At 39.4% G+C, this 14,292-nt stretch overlaps 1 pseudogene across 1 annotated transcript; it reads left to right on the plus strand.

Annotated features, from left to right (window-relative positions):
• Nucleotides 1-4,094: 4,094 nt before the first annotated feature.
• LOC308525579 (NXPE family member 2-like) lies at nt 4,095-8,286 on the plus strand (annotated as a pseudogene). The gene is made up of 4 exons: nt 4,095-4,207; nt 4,571-4,632; nt 7,591-7,902; nt 8,120-8,286. The product of its transcript is annotated as an NXPE family member 2-like (transcript).
• The last annotated feature ends 6,006 nt before the right edge of the window (nt 8,287-14,292 follow it).

Genomic DNA, 14,292 nt, shown 5'->3' on the forward strand with positions numbered 1-14,292 from the left:
GGGGATGTGAATGGTACCATTATGTAGTCTACGCTTTACAGCAACTGAATCGCCAAATTGTATGAATTGTACCTCCCAAATATCTGCTGAGCCCAGACACTTCACTCACTGTTGTTGCCCCTGTCCTTGTATAAACCATCATTGTGCCTCAATTAGGTTACAGCAACTCCAGAGCTGGGTTTCTTGCCTACAGTCTTGTTTCCTTCAATCTGTTCGCCACACTGTACCCAGACTGGTGTTTCTAAACACAGATGACTTTTACATTTCCTTGCTTAACACCATTAATATGACCTTAATGCTCTGAGGATGAAATCCAAACTCTTTAATATGTTTACAGAACTTTCCAAGCTCTACAGTCTCTTGTCTCACTTTAACTTTTATTTCACAAATGGACCATGTTCCCTTTCAACCCTAGCATTTCACATGCCTGGCCCCAGACAGCAATTCTTCCACATCTGCATTCTGTTCTTCAATTAGAACACTTATTACACTATTAAATTTTCAATACAGGTTTATATCTTTTGCTAATTTGTAAGCTGTGTAAGGCAATCCTCTATTTTTCACCATGCATGCATTCATTCAATTTATAAATAGTCGTTAGCACATTCTGTATTCCAGATATAGCTCTAGATGCTTGGAAGTCAGCATTTTAGTGGACGAGAAAGACAACAAACGAATAAACAAATAGTTTTGTAACATAAAGTCATCAGAATAAGGGATTTTATAGGTGATGGGGGCACTATTTTAAAAAGTGGCCAGGTAAGGCCTGTCTTGAGTAGCAACCTGAAGGAAGTGAGGAAGTGAGCCATGTGAATTCTGGGGGAAACACCATTCCCAAGAGAGGGATTAGGGTCTGAGGCAAGAGCATGCTGGAATGTTCCAGGAATCCTGAGAGGGACCACTGAGGCTGGAATTCCAAGAAGGAGAGAGGAGGCCAGATGGGTAGGAAGCACCGTAGAGGCCATCTATGTATGATAGGAAGCCACTGATGGCCACTGCTTTGTCGCACAGGCCAAGCATAATGCTTAACACCTAGGACATCCCAGTAACTGCTGGGGGAAAGAATAAGTGAGATACAATCTGGGAAAACAATTAAATAGGTTTCTTTGTAGCAGTCCTTCAAAGCAACTTCAGTATGTATCCCTTCAAGTGGGGATAGAGCATAAAACATTTCCCCAAATGACTTGACCATGGAACATGAACTTAATGGATCATTTTCAGGAACTTGGTTCCACAGTTTGGGAACCCCTGCTGTATAAATACCTTGGTTTTCCAATGTTGGCTCAGGATAGCAAGCTGGATAGCATAATATCCTAGAGATTCAAGTTCAAATCCAATTCAAGGGCAGGACAAAGGGCATAATGCTGACAAGATTTTCCTTTCAACCCTATCTCACCCTCTCTTCTTTTTGTTTTCCCGATCAAGATATGGAAAAATATCTTTTCTATAGTTTGTCCCAAAGGGGCTAGACTTTTTCAAGTAAATGGTTTACTAATAACAAAAGGAGAAATGATCATGGAAACATAGAGGTCTGCCTGTTCTGAAGGTCTCCAAACCATGCCTTAATTCTAAGGGCAGAGACCACCTGTGCTGATTCTGTCTTCCCTGTTGGCCACACCTGGCTCCCGCTTGAGATGGTCCTCATTGCAGCCTGTTGGAGGGACTCTCCTTGTACACTGTCCCTGCTGCTCTCAGGAAATCCCCAGGCCCGGAACTGGCAGACCTGCTCGTGTTTTAGGTCCCATATTGCTTCTCAAGTGGCCTGTATTCATGACAGTAGTCTGCCTGGCCCTGCTTACTTCCCAATAGACACATTTCCTCCCTGGATCCCCGGCTCTATTCAAACTGTCCAGCTCTTTCTCTACTGCATGGAAGCAGAGATTTGAGTCTCCTCACAGTTGATTTATTAGGAATTGGACTTCATGAGTGACTCCATATCCAAGAACTCCCAGGGATCATTCTATTCTGTCACTGAGCCCCAGGCCCCTGGCTGGCCCAAGCCAGGCTCTATGACATCTTCTCATCCCACAAGTCCAGAGACTAAGCCTGGTTCCCTGCCATTTATAACACAGTGACTGCATGTTCCCAGCAGGGCTCTCTCTGCCCTTCCTGACTACAGATCCAGACACTACCTCCTCAGGTGCTCACTCCTTCAAAGTCAAAAAAGTATTTTTTAAAAAAATTTAAGAGTTTTATTGATAATAATGATGGGAAAATATAAACAGGGGCTACCACATGAGAAGACATACAGGAAACACAGTTGTGATGATTCTTCTGTTTCTGTTATGGTCCAACATTATGGACACCCTTCTGAAATGTAACACACACCTGTATATGCATATGTACACTCAATACTAAGGTAAGATGCATTGAAATAAATGCCTTTTTACCATGAAGACATATTTTTCATCCTAATTTTAATGTCTCATCAAAGTTTGGCTTTGGTAACTAAATTTACAAGGCCAGGTATTGGTATCTCTTGTCAGCTTCCACCTTACCTGGAATAGATTTGGGGCAATAAATATTTGACCAAGTGCAAGTTTCTCACTGAGAGAAATTTTAATCCTGTGCCAAAATAGGTCTGATGGGGTCCTCAGTAAAGCACTCTGTGGTGGTCATTATCATGCCCATTTTCCATATGTGGACATTTATGCACAGGCATGTTAAATAGCTGGGCCAAACTCACATATCTAGTAAGTGCAAAGTTAGAATTGGAATCTCAGTCTACCTTATCCAAAGGTCAGTGGGCTATAGCACTGTCTCCCATGGCTCTAGCACGCCATGCAGCCCTTGCTATCAGCTCCCCTGGCCTCTCACTTCTCCAGCCTCTGTCCCCCTAGCTGAGGGGAATATCATTCTCACTTGACCTAAATGAATCCTTTCCTGGGATTCAGGCAATCCTTTTCAATTTTGAAAAAATGATTTATTAATTTGTTTATTTAAAATCTTTATTGTTGAGAGTATTACATATGTCCCCCCCCCCACCATTGACCCCCTGGAAAAATGATTAACAAATAAAAATTGTATATATTCAAGGTTACAAAATGATGCTTTGATATACTTATCTGTTGTGAAATGATTACTACAAACAAGCTGATTAACATATCCATCACCTCACAGAGCATTTGTGAGTGTATGTATGTGTGTGTGTGTGTGTGTGTGTGGTGAGAACACTTAAGATACACTGTCTCAGCAAATTGTAAGAATAGACTACGTTATTATTAACTACTAGAGGCCCAGTGCATGAGATTTGTGCACTGGGGTGGGAAGGAGGGGGTCCCTCAGCCCAGCCTGTGTGCTCACAGTCTGGGACCCCTTGGGGGCCTAAGCTGGCAGTCAGACATCCCTCTCCCAGTCTGGGGCTCTCGCAGTCCAGACCCCTCGCTCCTTACCCCCCACCTGCAGGGGAGGCGAGAAAGGCTTCCGCCACCACCACTGTGCTGGCCAGCTGTGAGCCTGGCTTCTGGCTGAGCAGCACTCCCCCTGTGGGAGTGCACTGACCACTAGGGGCAGCTCCTGCATCGAGTGTCTGCCCCCTGGTGGTCAGTGCATGTCATAGTGACCTGTTGTTCCATTGTTCCATCAATTTGCATATTATGCTTATATTATATAGGGTAGTTGCCATGTTGTATATTAGATCCCAGAATTTAGTCCTCTTATAAGTTTAAACCTTCTGACCACCATCTCTCTATTTCTCCCAACCCCCAACCCTGGAAACCACCATTTTATTATGTCTCTCTGAGTTTGACTTTTTAAAATTCAACAGCAACAAAAAGTGAGATCATTTAGTATTTATTTTTCTGTATCTGGCCTGTTTCACTTAGTATAATATCCTCCAGCTTCATCCATGTTGTCACAAATGGCAGGATTTCATTCATTTTTAAGGCTGAATAATTTATATATAGGCCGCACTTTCTTTCTTTCCTTTTTATTTTTATTGCTTAAAGTATTACAAAGAATATTACATATGTCTCCTTTTTTTCCCCCCGCCCTTGACAATCCCCTGTAGGCCACACTTTCTGTATCCATTCACCCACTGACAGACACATAGGTTAATTTCACACGTGACTAATGTGAGCAGTCCTGCTGCAAACATGGGGGTGCAGATCTCTCTTCGAGCTCCCAGAACGATTGAACCAGAAGCTGTGGGAGGAAGCCAGGCAGTGGGCGTGGCAGCAGCACTCACGCACCTCCGACGCGTGCACAGGTGGAGAAGCACGGGGACAATGCAATGAAAGCCCAAACTGCTACGGGTGGTAAAGCGAGCAGAGCATGGCTTGTTAAAAGTTAGAAGGAAATGCAAAGAAATAGATATTTGATTAATTCTACATGGAACATGGGTGACTCTCTCTGGATCTCCAGACTCTTGGCATTAACAGGAGAACAGTTTTCCAGAATCCTAACCCATTCACTCCGCCAGAATATTTTAAATAAATCCAAATAAAGAAAAAAAGAAACAATACATCTGCAGAGAAAGATAAGGGTGGTTCAATCCACCTAAACAGTGATTAATTCTTACTTTAATATCTGGGAAGGTATCAGGCTAACTTATCTTTCCATTTTTTTGAAGGTCCAACATAGGAGTTGAATTGCTGAAAGGCTTTACCTCCAGCAAGGTCTTACAATGCAACAGTAAGCCTATTGTGCTATTGCCTGGCATGTTCACAATCTAGTCACTTGAAGGACATTCTTGTTTTAAGAGATACTTGATATTTACCTTAAAATTTTTTTTTTCTATATTTACAAAGTGTTTTTTTTTTTTAAATTTTTTTTGTTAGTCCTCACCGAAGAATGTTTTTCCATTGATTTTTAGGGAGAGTGGTATAGAGAGGGCAAGAGAGAGAGAAACATCGATGTGAGAAAAACACACCAATTGGTTGCCTCCTGCACGAGCCCCAACCAGAGCCCAGGCTGGGGAGGAGCCTGCAACTAAGGTACATGCCCTTGACTGGAATCAAACCCGGGACCCTTTGATCTGCAGGCCAACGCTCTATCCACTAAGCCAAACTGACTTGGGTTACATTTACCATTTTGATCTCTCATTTCCTGTGACAGTATCAATTGTTTTGGGTTTTATAGAAGAGATTTTATTTTTGTAGGAGTTGCATTTTTGTCTGGAGTCAGATATAAAAAACTTGGCAATTCTTAATTTCAGCTACCTATTCTCAAAATGTGCAGATTATTGTTGCTATTTTTTTAAATTCTCACCGGAGGAGACTTTTCCATTGATTTTTAGAGAGAGTGGGAGGGAGAGGGAGAGACAGAGAGAAACACCAATGTGAGAGTAAAACATCGATTGGCTGCCTCCTGCATGCATGCCCCCAACTAGGCTGGGAGCCTGTGACCAAGGTACGTGCCCTTGACAGGAATCAAACCTGGGACCCTTCAGTCCGCAGGCTGATGTTTTATCCACTGAGCCAAACCGGCTGGGACTATACAGGTTAATTTTATTTAAACTTGAGATTTATTTCTGAAAAGCCAATAACTGGTTACTGGTGCTCTGTGAAAATGTGTCAGGTGAAACTCGGAGTTAGGAAATTCCTTTGGTGGTTTCTAACCTGTTTTTCAGCCAAACCATCTCAGTGAAAGGCCCATAAACTAGCAATTTTTGTGATTTCCCCCCTCAATTTTATCACATGGACTTCAGTGGTCAATATAAAACCATCTCACTCATAAAAGTGATGTTTCTGCTACTCTGAAATTAAAGTGAATTTCAGAAAAGTAAAAGAGTTCTGTTATAACAGTCAACAGAGCCTGCATTCACTCTGTTCATGAATTCAGCAAATATTTATTGAGGACCTACTCTAGGCAAAGGATTTTGCAAAACCCCGTGGAGAACATAGGCATAAATAAAGAGCCCGTTCTAAAGTTCACGCTCTGTGGAAAAGTCAGATTCCCTTTCTTCCGTGGCAACCATCTTCCATGCCCAACTTTTACACCAAAGAAGGTTCTTAGATTCTTGAGACAACTTGAGTCCTCTTAATCTCTCTGGTTTCTCTGTTGCCTGGACAGTAATTTCTAGTAAAGTCGGTGGTTTCTTAGAAGATAGTGCCAGACTGTTATTTTTTCAGAGCCATTTATAAACCTGGTATAATTTAATATGGATAAGTTTAAGTTCCTAAACTTATACCCCAAATCCCAACAATCTAGGCAGGTGACACAGAAGGTGTGGCTTTAAAGTGGCACAAATATAAAAATGTGCTGAATTTTACCTAGTGGAAGCCTGATATGAGTCAGTGAAGACAGCTTAGGCTACTTTGTAAAAGAATCCTCTCTGAGGATATATTTATTGATTTCAGAGACTGAGGAAAAGAGAGAGAGAGAGAGAGAGAGAGAGAGAGAGAGAGAGAGAGATCAGTTGCCTTTCCTATGAGCCCTGACTGGGGATACAACCCCTAATCTGGGTATGTGCCCTGACTGGGAATGGAAACCCCACCCATTTTGGTGTACAGGACGATGGCCCAGGACTAGGCTACTTTTATAGCGGAGTATTCAGAATAAGGAGGTAATGGGGCCTATCTTTTTCTGCACTAACCAGACCACACAGACTATTTACATTCAGTTCTGAGCACAACAACGAAACATTTAAGGCGTTTTAGAATTAGCCAGAGAACATGATTCTGGCATACACAAAATAAGATATAAGATATATGCGGCACTCATTTCATAAATGTTCAAGTGTTTTTCATGGATAGGTAGCATGGGGAGGGGAGATTTACAATTCTGCAAGGCCAATGTCATCAGTACAGCGATCAGCGGGGACACTGCTGTTTCACGGCCAAACATTTCCTCCTGATTTGGCCAGCTGTCTCCTGGTCCAGTGGCCTGAGCTGTAGCCGCGGAAACATGTGAATGTGCAAGAGAAAATCTATCCCCGCACCAGGAAAAACTACTCAGCAGGAACGCTGTATCCGCCTTTACGATGAACTTGTTTAACACACGTTTGTGGAAGGGCAGAGGGCAGAGGTAGAAGTGGAGGGAAAGAGAAAGGGGTGGGGGGAGAAAACGAGAAAGGTGTTTCCTAAATTATTTGTGGTAATAAAAATGACTTACTGTGGGAGTTTTTATTGCCAGAGTTAGAACTTAGAAAAGAAATGCCAGGTTGGAATGAAGATACCTTCCCCAGGGGTTATGCTGTGGAAAAGGCGGGTCACAGCATTTTGCAAGTGATGGAGTAAAATGAGACTGATTTACCTCAAGGGAGACTCACCATTGTGTCAACTACTCACAGAAAGTGCTGAAAGTATGTATGTTATTTTATTTTGAAATTACAGTTGCATTTTGGAGGTTATTTTTACCTAATTAGAATTCTTTGCTTTTCTTTTCTGATTAGGGTTTTTAATAGAATGTTACATTTTGTATTTTATTCACAATATTAACATTTTTCTTCTTTATCTTATATTCTTATAAAGAGTTCCAAATTTTGTTAAGATTTTAATGTATTTGGTAAAGTTCACTACCTCCCATAGGCAGCAAATCTATTCTAGCTAGAAATGACCTTGGATAGAATTTTAGACATGTTGTGTGCATTTTAAAATTTCATCTTTATTTTCCTTTTGTTAAGAGATTTATCAACTTCTTTTCCACTAGCCTTCAAATATTTTGACCACCGTGGAACCGGGGTCTTTAAACCACATGCTTCTGGATGCTGAAAGACATTTTGATTCAGTGGGAAAAGCATGGTCATCCATTTATTACCATGAATCTGTTCTCTGTGAAAGATGAACACTATATCCCACGGGAAATTGACCAGGTAGCAGGAGACAGAGACACAGCACTTCAGACCCTTTCCCATCAGCATTTTCATCAGTAGGGCCATCAATTTGCAAAAGGCCATTGAATGTCTGCTCTTGCGCAGCCCAGAGACCAAGGTGATCCTGAAACAGCAGCGGTTCTCAACCTGTGGGTCGCGACCCCTCTGGGGGTCCAACGACCCTTTCACAGGGGTCGCCTCAGACCATCAGAAAACACATATATAATTACATATTGTTTTTGTGATTCATCACTATGCTTTAATTATGTTCAATTTGTAACAATGAAATTGGGGGGTCACCACAACATGAGGAACTGTATTAAAGGGTGGCGGCATCAGGAAGGTTGAGAACCACTGCTTAAACAGTCAACACCAGGGAGCTGTGTCTGCATGCAGAGATGTTTGGTGACGTTCATGGCTATAGTCCGAATCTTATCATGAGGGACATTTATGTGGATCTCAGTATGGGTATTATTGATGCCTAGGACATGACTATTGCATATGGCACTAACCATGCCCGTTCACTTGATTAAGTGATTGGAAATCAGATGAACATGTTGTTTTGTTGTTGTTGCGTGGTTTTTTGAATATATATATATATATATATATATATATATATATATAATTCATTTCAGAAAGAGGAAAGGAGAGGGAAAGATAGAAACATCAATGATGAGAGAGAATCATTGATCAGCTGCTTCTTGCACTGGGAATTGGCCCACAACCTGGGTATGTGCCCTGACCAGGAATTGAACTGTGATCTCCTGGTTCATAGCTCAATGCTCAACCACTGAGCCATGCTGGCCAGGCCAGATGAACATGTTTTTAAATTATATTTTTTAGAGGAAAAATACAAAAAAGCATTACTAACCATTCTTTATAGATGACATCACTTATTCTACAAGGGTAGTTTAAAACAATCTAAGGGAGGAGGAAATAAAATTAAAATTTTTCATTCTAGTAAAATATGCATAACATAAAAATTTCCATTTAAATAATTTTAAAATGAATAATTTAGTGGCATTATGTACATTCACAATGTTGTGTAACTGTCACCACATTCTAGCCTCAGAACTTTTCAATATCCCAAATAAAAACTCTGTACTATTAAACAATAACTCCCCACTCTCCGTTTCTCTCAGCCCCTGGCCACCGCCATTCTACTTGCTGTCTCTGTGAGTTAGACTACTGTCTGTAGCTCATACTAGTCAGATTATACAGCATTTATCCTTTGGGGCCCAGGGCTCGGAAAAGCGGGCCTTGGTGTACATCTTGGTCCTTTCCAAAGGCACCCAGACCCAGAAGAGGGAGTCATAAGCTGTGGATTTTTTATAGCTCCAATAAGGTACACAGGACCATTCAAAACAGCATGCAACATTGCCCTGCATTAGAGACTGCGATGTGTAGCATATCTACTAATACACAGCCACAAACCCAAACAGGCAGCCAAAATAGGGAGACAAAAAACAAACAAACAAGCCCAAACAAAAGAAAAAGAGGATTCTCTCAAAGAAGAGATAAATGAAATGGAGAGAAGAAATTTATTAGATACAGAGTTCAGAATAATGATGGCAAAGATGCTAAACAGCATGAGGAAGAATATAGTAACTATGAAGAACGACAAGCATTAATAAAGAACACGATGGAAGGAAAACACAGCAGAGAAGGGAAGCCAAGGATTGGATCAGTGAATTAGAAGACAGAAAAAAAAAATCACTCAATCAGAGAACCAAAAAGAAAAAACAATTATAAAACAGGAGGACAGCTTAAGGGAGCAACATGAATCATAACAGTATTCTCATAATTGGAGTGTCAGGAAAAGAAAAAAGTGAGCAGGGGACAGAGAACATGTTTGAAGAAATAATGGCAGAAAACTTACCTAATCTGGTGAAGGAAAAAGTCACACAAGTTCAGGAGGCAAGAAGAACCCAAACAGGCCCACACCCAGACACAGCATAATTAAAATGCCCAAACTTAAAGACAAAGAGAGAATCTTAAAGGCAGCAAGAGAAAAGCAATTTGTTAGCTACAAAGGAGCTCCCGTAGGATGTTAGCTGATTTCTCATCAGAAACTCCACAGGCCAGAAGGGAATGGCATGAAGTACTCAAGGTAATAAAAAGCAAGGATCTGAAACCAAGATTACTATACCCAGCAAGGCTATCGATCAAAATAGATGGTAAAATAAAGAACTTCCCAGACCAAAAAAAAAAAAAAAAAAGGCTAAAGGAATTTGTCATCATCAAACTAGCACTGCAAGAAATGCTATAGGGACTACTGTAATGAGAAAAAGAATTAGAGAGAGCAACCTAGTAAAATGAGTAAATAAATGGCAATAAATAAGTACCTATTAATAATAACCTTAAGTGTAAATGGATTAAATGCTCCAATCAAAAGACATTGGGTAGCTGAATGAATACAAAACATGACCCAACTATAGGCTGTCTACAAGAGACCCAACTCAGAACAAAAAACTCATACAGGATGAGAGTGAAGTTAAGGAAAAAAATTTCCCATGCAAATGGAAATGAAAAGAACAACAACTGTGGTGGCAACATTCATATCTGACAATATAGACTTCAAAATGAAAGCCATCACAAGAGACAATAAAAGTCACTACAAAAGGGATTGATCCAATAAAAGGACATAACCCTGGTAAACATATATGCACCCAATAAAGGAGCACCTAAATATACAAAATAACTTCCGCAGAACTTTCAGGGAGAGATTGACAGCAATACAGTCATAGTAGGGGACGTCACTGATAGATCTTCTAGACAAAAAAATTAACAAGGAAACAGTGATTCTAAATGATACATTGGATCAGATGAATTTAATTGACATTTATAGAACATTTCACTCACTGTATGAGAGGACATATTTGACAATGATACATCTGATAAAGAGTTAATATACAAAATATATAAGGGATGCCACTTCTCCAAAGTGGACATACAGATGGCCAAGAGACATGTAAAAATGCTCAAAGTCACTGATCATCAGAGAGATGCATATTAAAACAATAATGAGGTATCACCTCACACCTGTCAGAATGGCTACCATCAACAAATAACAAGTGCTGGCAAGAACGTGTAGAAAAGTGCTGATGGGAATGCAGACTGGTGCAACCATTATGGATAACAGTATGGAGTTTCCTCAAAAAATTAAATATGGAACTGCCATTTGACCCAGTGATCCTACTCCTAGGAATATTTACAGAAAACCCAAAATATCAACCCGAAAGAATGTATGCACCCCAATGTTCATAGCAGCACAATTTACAATAATAGCCAAGATCTGGAAATAGACCAAGTGCCCATCAACAGATGAGTGGATAAAGAATGTGTAGTACATTTACACCATGGAATACTATGCAGCAGTAAAAAAGAAGGACTGCTTACCCTTTTAGACAGCATGGAGTTATCTGGAGAGTATTATGCTAAGCAAAATAAGTCAGTCAGAGAAAGATAAGTATCACATGATCTTACTCGTATGTGGGATCTAATGAACAAAATAAGCTGTTGAACAAATTAGATCCAGAGATATAAAAGCATGGAACAGATTGTGGAACTCAGAGGGAAGGCAGGGGAGAGTGGGTGGGAGGAATCAACCAAAATACTTGTATGCATAGATGCCTAACCCATGGACACAGGCGATAAGGTTATGGAGGCCTGGGGCGGTGGTGGGCTAGAAGGGATCAATGGGAATAAAAAGGGGACATATCTGATACTTTCAGCAATAAAGATTTTTTAAAAAATTAGTGCAAAGATAAATAGAGATTAGAAAAACAAAAATTAGCAAATCCTTAGCTAGACTACTTAGGGAAATGAGAGAAGAATCAAATAGATAAAATTAGGAAGGATAGAGGATATATTACAACTGATTTTACAGAAATAAAAAGGAGTATTAGAAACTTCTATGATTAATTATATCTCAACAAGCTGGACAACCTAGAAGAAAAGGGTAAATTCCTAGAAACATAAACCTTACCAAAACTGAATCCTGAAGAAGTAATAAATCTGAACAGACCTATAACTACATTGAATACAGGATATGGAAACATTAACCAAAAACCTTCCAACAAAGAAAAGCCCAGATCCAGGTGGCTTCACTATAGAATTCTACCAAATTTTTAAAGAAAAATGAATACCAAACCTTAAACTGCTCCTCAGAGCAGAAGGGGACACTTCCAAAACACCTTCTATGAGGCCAACTTTATTCTGATACGAAAGACACAACAAGAAAACTACAAATCAATATCCCTGATGATTATTGACGCAAAATCCTAAACAAAATACTAGCAAACTACTAGTAAATTCAACAGCACGTTAAAAAGATAATACTTCAGATCAAGTGGGATTTATATCTGGAATCAAGGATAGTTCAAAATACAAAAGTCAATCCATGTCATGCGCCACATTGACAAAATAAAGGACAAAAACCACATGATCATCTAAATTGATGCAAACTCAATACAATCCTTATCTAAATTCCAATGGCATTTTTTTTGCAGAAATGAAAAAAAATCATAAAATTCCAAGTGGGATCTCAAAGGAGCCTGAATAGCTAAAACAATCTTGAAAAAGAACAAAGTTGGAGAATTCAGACTGCCTAATTTCAAAATGATACTACAAAGCAACAGTAATCGCGATATTGTGGCACTGGCATAAAGACAGATATACAGACAAATGAGACCAGATAGAGAGACCCCAAATAACTCCTTGCACATATGGCCAGATGATTTTCAACAAGGATGCCAAGCCTACACAGTGAAGAAAGGACAGTCTCTTCAAGAAACAGTGTTGAGAAAACTGGATGTTCCATGGAAAAGAGTGAAGTTAGACATCTACCTAATACCATATACAAAAATTAAGGCAAAATAAATTAAAAACTTACTTAAGCATAAGACCTAAAATTATTAAACTCACAGAAGAAAACATAGGGAAAATCTTTAGAACATTAGATTTGACAATGATTTATTTGATATAACACTAAAAGCACAGGCAACAAAATAAAAAATAGGCAACTGGGAGTATACCAAACTTAAAGCATTTTATGTCAAAGAAAACAATCAATAGAGTGAAAACACAACTTGCAGAATGGGGGGAAACAATTGGAAATCATGTATGTGATGAGGTTACTATCAAGAATACATAAAGAACCCCTACAACTCAACAGCAACTGCAAAACAAATAATGATTTAAAAATGGGCAAAGGACTTGACTTGACATTCCTCCAAAGAAGATATACAAATGGCCAACAGGAATATAAAAAAAAATGCTCAACATCACTAATCATTAGGGAAATGCAAATCAAAACCACAATGAGACATCATCTACACCCTTCAAGATGGCAACTATCAAAAGAACAGAAAACAGGTGTTGGTGAGGATGCAGAGAAGTTGAAACTGTTATGCACTGTTGCTGGGAATGTAAAACGATGCAGCTATTATGGAAAACAGTATGGAGTTTCCTCAAAAAAAAAAAAAAAAGTAAAACTACTGTATGATTCAACAATCCTGCTTCTGGGTATGTATTCAGAAGGACTGAAATAAGAATACCAAAGACTTATGTGCACTCCCTTGTTCACTGTAGTATTATTCACAATATTCAAGATATGGAAACAACCCAAATGTCCATTGACAAGTTGATGAAAAAAGAAAATGTGGTGTATACAGAGAACGAATATAATGCAATCTTTAAAAAGAAGGAGACCCAGTCACATGCTACAACGTGGATGGAACTTGAGGACATTATGCTAAGCAAAATAAGCCAGTGGCAAAAGGACACATATACGATTCTAAAGTAGTCAAATATTATAGGACTCCAAAGAAGTCAAAGTCATAGAAACAGTACTGAAAGGTGGTTATCAAGAGCTGGGTGGTGGTTAGCGGGTTTAGAGTTTTAGTGTTGCACTAGGGAAGCTCTGAGGTCTGCTGCATAACAATGTGAGCACACTTAATGCTACTGCACTGTACACTGAAACATGGTGGAAATAGTAAATTTATGTGTTTTTTCACATCACACTCACACAACCTGATGTTTTTTGCTTTTTTTATAGCAAATAAACTTCACAGTGGAAATGAAGACGATGTCATTTCTTTCCCAACCACCTGAAATGAAACAGTCTCCATTGATCAGTACCTGTTAAAAACTTGAATTCTTTATTTTCTTCCATGAGTCATATTGTTAAAAAACCAACTGTTTGTTCTCTGTCAATAAAGCAGCATGTGAATTGGCTGCATAGATAGGTGTCACAGTAGAAGTAACCTCCATGCTTTTTCCTATTTACACCATAGCTCATCAAATAACTTACATGAACATTCTCCCTCTACAGCATGAGTTTTCAATGACAACCAGAAGCTAGTAATCAAGTGCTGCCATCTCTTATAAAGGCTTCACAGGTGCCAAGAACTTATGCATGCTATGTGTATCAATCGCTTCAACCTACTGTAACGCAAAAGGTGTTCTAGGACACACCTTTCACTTCACATTGTATGTTATTGACATTGTGTTTATACGGCAATATTATTTGATAAAGG

The sequence above is a fragment of the Myotis nattereri genome (genome assembly GCF_964212035.1).
Source record: "Myotis nattereri genome assembly, chromosome: 9".
In the NCBI taxonomy this organism is placed as follows: Eukaryota; Metazoa; Chordata; class Mammalia; order Chiroptera; family Vespertilionidae; genus Myotis; species Myotis nattereri.